The sequence below is a fragment of the Copadichromis virginalis genome, linkage group LG11, assembly GCF_057382275.1.
Source record: "Copadichromis virginalis isolate Kocher_CV1m ecotype Utaka linkage group LG11, C_Virginalis_male_GT1.1, whole genome shotgun sequence".
NCBI lineage: Eukaryota > Metazoa > Chordata > Actinopteri > Cichliformes > Cichlidae > Copadichromis > Copadichromis virginalis.
The window spans coordinates 14,723,146-14,731,077 of record NC_140628.1 but is presented as its reverse complement, the minus strand read 5'-3'; the positions used below and the strand labels follow the sequence as shown (position 1 = coordinate 14,731,077).

The following is a 7,932-nucleotide window of genomic DNA, read 5'->3' as shown; positions in this document are numbered from 1 at the left end:
CCTCTCCATTACTGGTGGGCGCGCTCTTTTGCCAGAGCCGGGCAGGTGGAGATAAAGTGACCCTTACGGCCGCAATACAGGCACTCACCAGCGGAGAACCGACGCTGACGTTCCGCGGGTGAAAGGCGGGAGCGTCCTATCTGCATCGGCTGCTCTCCTTCCTCGCCCCCGCTGTACTCACGGGCTCCTCGTGACTCGGGGGAAGGGTCTCTTGTTGCCCGCGGCTCCCGCGGTGCGTGCCTCCACACGCTCTGGCGCGCACGCAGCCGATCATCCACCTGAATACACAGCGACATAACAGCCTCCAGAGATTGAGGGAGTTCACGCATCATTAATTCGTCCTTTAGGTCGTCGTTGATGTTGTTTAGTAACGTGGTCCTTAATGCCTCCTGCCCCCACTTTGTTTGCGCTGCCAGGGTCCAAAAATCAACAGAATAATCAGCCATGCTGCGCTTACCTTGTTTAAGGTTGAGTAAGCGGTGACCGGCGGCTTCTGTGCTGGAGCCCTTATCAAACACAGCCTTAAACTTGGAAAGGAAGTCAGCATACGTAATTACAGGGTTTGCTTGAAGTTGAGCCTGCGCCCAGGTCAAAGCACGGTCACGTAACAGCTGAACGAAATAGGCGATCTTGACCTCATCGCTAGAAAAGACATGTGGCAATTGGCGAAAATGCATAGCGCACTGCATCAAAAACCCCGCGCACTTCCCCAGCTCCCCCGTGAATGCCTCAGGTGTGGGCAACAGCTTATCCAAAGACACAGAGGAGAGAGGTGGTGCAGCAGCGCTTGCAGCAAAGCCTGATGTTACCTGAGGAGATGAGGCAGAGGCTGGGCGCTCCGGGGGGCTCGCCTCGGGGGGGCTCGCCTCTAGTGGTGTTCGTTGGGCGACGGCCAGAGCCAAGGCGGCCACCTCTCCACTGAGCCGGACTAACATCTGCTCGTGCCGGTGTAGTAGCTCCTCCAAGGTAATCGGGGCCGGGGCCGAGGAAGCAGAGTCCGCTGAGTCCATGGTGGCTGGACTATTCTGTCACGGAGGAGCAGGGAGGACTCGGCGCAGACTGAAATCTCAGAAAAACAGGTTTATTTACACACTCCAGGTGCACTATATACAGGTGAAGGAGAAGGGGGCCAGGGTTCCCAGGGGTGCAGAGCGGGGTCGGGAAAAGCGTCCAGAGTCTCCAAACCAAACACGAGAAATCTGCATACAGAGAACAAGGGTTAGCACGGAACTTTCACGGACAGAGCTCAAAACTGGCTGAGGCTAAAGTAGCACTGACGAGCGTTATTCAATAGTCCAGCGGCGAGGTGCTCTCAGTCACTGCCTTAAGTAGCGGGAGCAAACAAGGTGAGGAGCCACAGGTGATTGCCTACAGGTGGTGGAGGCCGGGAGCTCACAATGAGCTCCGCCCAGGCAGCGAGCAGAGAGAGAGGAGAGAGAGAAAAGACAAAACATAACATGTAGCCACACAGGGCCAGCCGAGCAGGCACGGGGACCATGACAAAAACAATCTTATTAAAAGGTTAAAGCCCTGCCACCTTTAAATCAAAACCTCCAAAATCTGAGTAATATTTATGATTAATTTCTCTGGCACATATTATTGGCCTGTGCTTTAGTCTCTGAGGAAATAACATTTGCCTCTGTGTTTGCACAGCCGTGCTGTCTGGTGGAAGGAATAACAGCAACAGCTCAGCCTGGCATCATCAACCTATGCTCCACAGCTCATCCAAGGGTCATAAACTTGTATAACCTGGACTAAGGGAAGATGGGGACGTAGGGTTATGAAAACATCTTGGCTTTAAGCTCCTGGCTTGTGGACTGCTACAGTAACAGAAATGAGCCCTCTAACTTTTGGGGCAAAAGAAAAGGTTATGAAAAGCGATTCAAATGTATAACTGGCATACACACATCATTTGTGGTTTAAACATTTCATCTCCATAGCTCACAGCCTGTCTACATTGCCCCACTCTCGGACACTGCTTTTCCTGGATATATTTATGAGCTGTAGTAGATGTGGATGGCAGTGGATGAGTTATTCAATAGCCCCTGATTATAAAGCTCTTTGTAATCAGGCAAATTACTCTTCCTGTTATGTTTTAAATTGCTTTACAGGCAAACCCCCCCACCCCCCACCCCCCACCCCCCACCCCCCACCCCCCACCCCCCCCCCCCCCACCCCAAAAAAAAACAGGCCGTACCATTTCAATGAGCATGAAAGTCAATATTTAGTATGATCACCTTTATTCTTCAACACGGTCTCTTAGGCAGCTTTCCTATAATTTCTTTAAGCAGCCTTCAGGAATAGTTCTCCAGGCCTCCTGAAGGACATTCAAAGCTCTTCTTTCTTTTCCTTTCCCTTCCAGTGAGACTATTTCTGATGAGGCTTCATTGAAAAGTAGATGAAGCAGTTGAAGGCCTAGGTGCATCTGTCAGGTCCTTGCTGGTTCTTTTTTCTGTTTCTTAATGGCATGACTTTCAGAGTCTGTTCATCTGCCGTAGACGTACTTTTTTAAGCCTGCTATTTCTTCCTTTGTCCTCCACTTCCCAATTTCCCTCTTGTTGTTTTTGTTTTTTTTGTGGTGTGCTAAGTTTTTGGCTTATAGCTCTTTGGAAATGAACTTGTTGCTACAAAGTACTATTTTATGCCTGTCAAACTGTGGTATCTTTGGCATTTTTTTATGGATTCAACCAAAGAAATGGGAACTAATGATGTGTTTTTGTGCTAGTGCCTAAAAATGCAATTTAATATTGGTCCTTTGTTAATTTGTCTGTTATGTGTAGTGCCAACACTGGTTCACCACTTGAGTTAGATGCCTTTTTTATATTTGAATGAGTCATGGGTCACTGGACTGCTTTATTGGTCAAAAGTCCAACTATTGTTCAAGACGCCTTCTAAAGATTTCACGAAAGTCTGGCTTCTTGGAAGCAAAATAAAGAAATGAGGGCAGGCTCAAGACCTTTGCATACTATCATATATTGTATATGATTGGCCATGGTGTGCATCGTTTAAAATAAATCCAAAGAAGCCTCCAGTGACATAGACTCTGACAGATCAGCTCTGGATGGTGTTTAGCTGCCCAGCTCTGTTTTCTCGGAGCCTTAATTGATTCTGATGGGAAAGCAAGTGCTCAAACTCAAAAGGAAGTCACACAATAACAATAAAGGTTTCAACCAGAGCAACAGAAGAAAAAACTTACAGAATCTTTCTTGTTTTTCCTTTTCCCCCCCTCTTTTTCAAAGATTTTGGCTGACCCTCCAGGCCAAAGAGCTGTTTATCTTAAATGTTAGGAAACGAAACCATTTGCGTTTGCCTGAATTATCCCTGATTGGAGCCAGATATACCAAATTAGATGCTAGAAAAATGTTTCTCATTCAAGGTGAAACAACATATTAGATAAAGTTCTTTTGTTTTCCCTGCCTACCTCTGTGTTTATAGATAACAGTCTCTAAGAGCTATTTAATATACCTGTCAAAGCAAACAAAGAACAAAGCTCATTAAATCATTTTCAAATGCTTTTATCACTGTGATGTTTTCCTTTAAGTGGCCAAGCTGATAGACAAAAATAGGCTTTTATTGAATTAAAAGAGATGGCCTAGAGTATATGTGTCTGCCGGGCATCTCTTCATGTAAAATTTAAATACGTGTGTGTGTGTGAAAGGCAGCTTTGTTTTTAGAACATGTGTAAGATCAGATACCACGTTGACATTTCATACAGTTGATACATGCGTGTATGAAGAATACTCAGTAACAAGACTGATGATTAGGGAAAGAAACTTACATAAATTACAAAAAAAAATTACATAAATAAATACATCAGTCAGCTTTGCTTGAGTTATGAAAGCCAGAGAAAGCAATGGGATTTATTTCCCCCAAAGTTAAACAAAGAAGGGGATGTAAGGGAATCCGGTGTGATGTATGGAAGCTCTGTCTACAACATATTTGAACTTTTTTTCTTCTTTTCCATTTAACATCAATTAGACTGTCTCACCAACCACCACTCACATTCTTCGTCCGGGGCTCAGTTAGTTCAGTGTAATCATTCATGCCAGTGCTGTCTGTCTAAATGTTTCACTAATGACCTAAACTAAACTTTCACTCAATGGCAGCAGTACTGATGGTGCTGCTTTAATTTTTTTTGATTGATTGATTTAGTTTGACACTATTGTATGTACATAAAATGAAGTATTGCGCAGACGGTTTGAACATTGCAGTGAAAACCACAATTGCACGGTTATGACTGCTCAGACTTGAACTGGCTGAGTAAAAGCACTTGCGAGGAGTATATACAAGTGTTATACATGAGTGCAGGTGGTCAGAACAGGATGTCTGAGGTCTCTGTCGGCACGAGTGAAGTCCTCACATGAGCTTAGATACTGCACAGGACCCTCAAACTCCCAGGCTCGTTGATTGAGAGACACAGATGTACCCTCCCACGTGAGAAGAAGGTTTTATATACATATCATGATTGAATGTGATACAATGATTAGAGACGCTAACCCCATAATGTGGAATTTAACACATTCCAGAGCTGATATAGCCATTTAAGAAGAAACCTGCTAACATTTATTTCACACTTAAAGGTTGTCTTTATTGATGCCATACACGGATAATAATAAAAATGATAATAATAGATAATCAGAGATTTATTTTAAACTGTAGTCAGGAAAAATGTTCCACTATGGTTCTGTAAAATCAGACTGATGTTACTTTATTTAGTTAGTTACTTGTGGTTCTTCCCATGCTCCTTGGCTGTTTCTCATCTTTTCTGTTGTCTAGTTGTTTTTTGTCCTTTGCTGGAATCCATTGTTCTTCATAATCTGCTTTGTGGTAGTGCGACTTTCTGTGATTATCTTGTGACCAATTGGAGCACCGAGACAGGGAGAAGAAGGACATAGTGTGAGTGTTGGCTCTCATAGAAGCTGATGCCTGCAAGATGTGCACAAAAAGGTTCATATTCTAAAAAGCAAACCCAACCCACCTCGTTTCTATATATACAAGTCTATTGTATATACAGGGAGTGCAGAATTATTAGGCAAGTTGTATTTTTGAGGAATAATTTTATTATTGAACAACAACCATGTTCTCAATGAACCCAAAAAGCTCATTAATATCAAAGCTGAATGTTTTTGGAAGTAGTTTTTAGTTTGTTTTTAGTTTTAGCTATTTTAGGGGGATATCCGTGTGTGCAGCTGACTATTACTGTGCATAATTATTAGGCAACTTAACAAAAAACAAATATTTACCCATTTCAATTATTTATTTTTACCAGTGAAACCAATATAACATCTCCACATTCACAAATATACATTTCTGACATTCAAAAACAAAACAAAAACAAATCAGCGACCAATATAGCCACCTTTCTTTGCAAGGACACTCAAAAGCCTGCCATCCATGGATTCTGTCAGTGTTTTGATCTGTTCACCATCAACATTGCGTGCAGCAGCAACCACAGCCTCCCAGACACTGTTCAGAGAGGTGTACTGTTTTCCCTCCTTGTAAATCTCACATTTGATGATGGACCACAGGTTCTCAATGGGGTTCAGATCAGGTGAACAAGGAGGCCATGTCATTAGTTTTTCTTCTTTTATACCCTTTCTTGCCAGCCACGCTGTGGAGTACTTGGACGCGTGTGATGGAGCATTGTCCTGCATGAAAATCATGTTTTTCTTGAAGGATGCAGACTTCTTCCTGTACCACTGCTTGAAGAAGGTGTCTTCCAGAGACTGGCAGTAGGACTGGGAGTTGAGCTTGACTCCATCCTCAACCCGAAAAGGCCCCACAAGCTCATCTTTGATGATACCAGCCCAAACCAGTACTCCACCTCCACCTTGCTGGCGTCTGAGTCGGACTGGAGCTCTCTGCCCTTTACCAATCCAGCCACGGGCCCATCCATCTGGCCCATCAAGACTCACTCTCATTTCATCAGTCCATAAAACCTTAGAAAACTCAGTCTTGAGATATTTCTTGGCCCAGTCTTGACGTTTCAGCTTGTGTGTCTTGTTCAGTGGTGGTCATCTTTCAGCCTTTCTTACCTTGGCCATATCTCTGAGTATTGCACACCTTGTGCTTTTGGGCACTCCAGTGATGTTGCAGCTCTGAAATATGGCCAAACTGGTGGCAAGTGGCATCTTGGCAGCTGCACGCTTGACTTTTCTCAGTTCATGGGCAGTTATTTTGCGCCTTGGTTTTTCCACACGCTTCTTGCGACCCTGTTGACTATTTTGAATGAAACGCTTGATTGTTCGATGATCACGCTTCAGAAGCTTTGCAATTTTGAGACTGCTGCATCCCTCTGCAAGATATCTCACTATTTTTGACTTTTCTGTGCCTGACAAGTCCTTCTTTTAACCCATTTTGCCAAAGGAAAGGAAGTTGCCTAATAATTATGCACACCTGATATAGGGTGTTGATGTCATTAGACCACACCCCTTCTCATTACAGGGATGCACATCACCTAATATGCTTAATTGGTAGTAGGCTTTCGAGCCTATACAGCTTGGAGTAAGACAACATGCATGAAGAGGATGATGTGGACAAAATACTCATTTGCCTAATAATTCTGCACTCCCTGTAAATCATTGGGATTAGCTATACAGTGATCTGCGATTGCTATGTCAAACAAACGCAAACTGAAGAAGAGAAGAAGTTTATTCTTTGAGGAAGTGTTGTAGTCTGACTACAATATGTTCTGCATAGTCAGGACTGCATCCTGCAGACCCTCCAATCAGAAACCTTACTTTTCTCGCACGCTCTGTTACAGTCACCAGCAAACTGATGTTGCTGGGCAATATCTGCATCTTATCTCTCTGTAAGCAGCGTTTGGACTTAGTCTTTGAAAGAAACAGATGAATTACTGAGAGCATTTACTGTAACAAGTTCCAGATTATCAGTGTTGCAAAACTTCAGACATATACAGTCCTGAATGTACCTATCTTGGACGTCCACAGCTGAGGGGCATAACTCTGGCAGAGGAAGTGGTTTTCAGGCCTACATACTGAAGTTAATGCTTTTAAATCTCTACATGTGCCAGCAATTGTGGTTTAACAGGGTGACAACCCAGTTGGCTCTGAACAAGCACTCGACAATGTTGCCATGCCTCACCCTCTTAATTGATATGACGTTGGGATTCTTAGCATGCCAGGGAGACAGCACTAATGCTATATGAGCATATCTGGGTGTATCAGCCATGCTTAGGTTAACTCCATGTCTTCAGTTTGTGTCCACTGGACATTTAGAGTATAAAATTAGGCCTTTGTCAAACCGCCAAACTTTCATCTTTTATTGTGACTTTTTAAAAACGATTAAAAAAAATTAATTGTCCAAACGGTAAACAGCAACACGTGCCTGTCTCCCTCTGTCTTCGTGGGGAGTTTCTGGGATTCCAGCTGCTTTTGTTACTGGCGAATCATGCGCTGAGTGTCCACATATGCCTAGAAGCACATATTTTCAAAATCGGAATAATAAAATATATGTGTGTTTGTGTGTTTCATTCTTTTTTTTTTTTAAGCAAATTGCTAAAAAGCACATATTCCTGTTGGCAGAGCTTGGAAGGAACCTGTCCTTCTGAATTTCCTGCTGAGACTTTGGAAGCTGTAGATATGGTTACACTCCAGAAAGCCAAAGGGACTACACTCCAATTAGACTGAGCTGTTGCTGGCCTTGATAGTTCTCAAGAGCAGATGGGACTCATATATAAGCATATGCATGTGTGTGTGTGAGTGTGTGTGTGCCTCAAAGAAATCTCAGCCTGGACATTGCCATAGTTTTCCAACAATGCTACAAGCGTACATCCGTAGAAATCTAATAAAATCCATAAATTGTTCTGGTGGAATGCTGCGGTGCAATATATGGTGATCAGGCTACAGGAAGCACATGAAAACCACCTAGTAAAGTGTGTGTGTGCATGTGTTTGTGTGTAGTTGTTTGTCT

General features: G+C 43.5%; 1 long non-coding RNA gene across 1 annotated transcript; it reads right to left on the bottom strand.

The window, feature by feature from the left end:
- Positions 1-1,065: 1,065 nt before the first annotated feature.
- Positions 1,066-1,497, bottom strand: LOC146698230 (uncharacterized). The gene is made up of 2 exons (XR_014922893.1): positions 1,279-1,497; positions 1,066-1,199 (listed from the first exon to the last, which is right to left on the bottom strand). It is a non-coding gene; the product is annotated as an uncharacterized LOC146698230 (long non-coding RNA).
- Between the last annotated feature and the right edge of the window lie 6,435 nt (positions 1,498-7,932).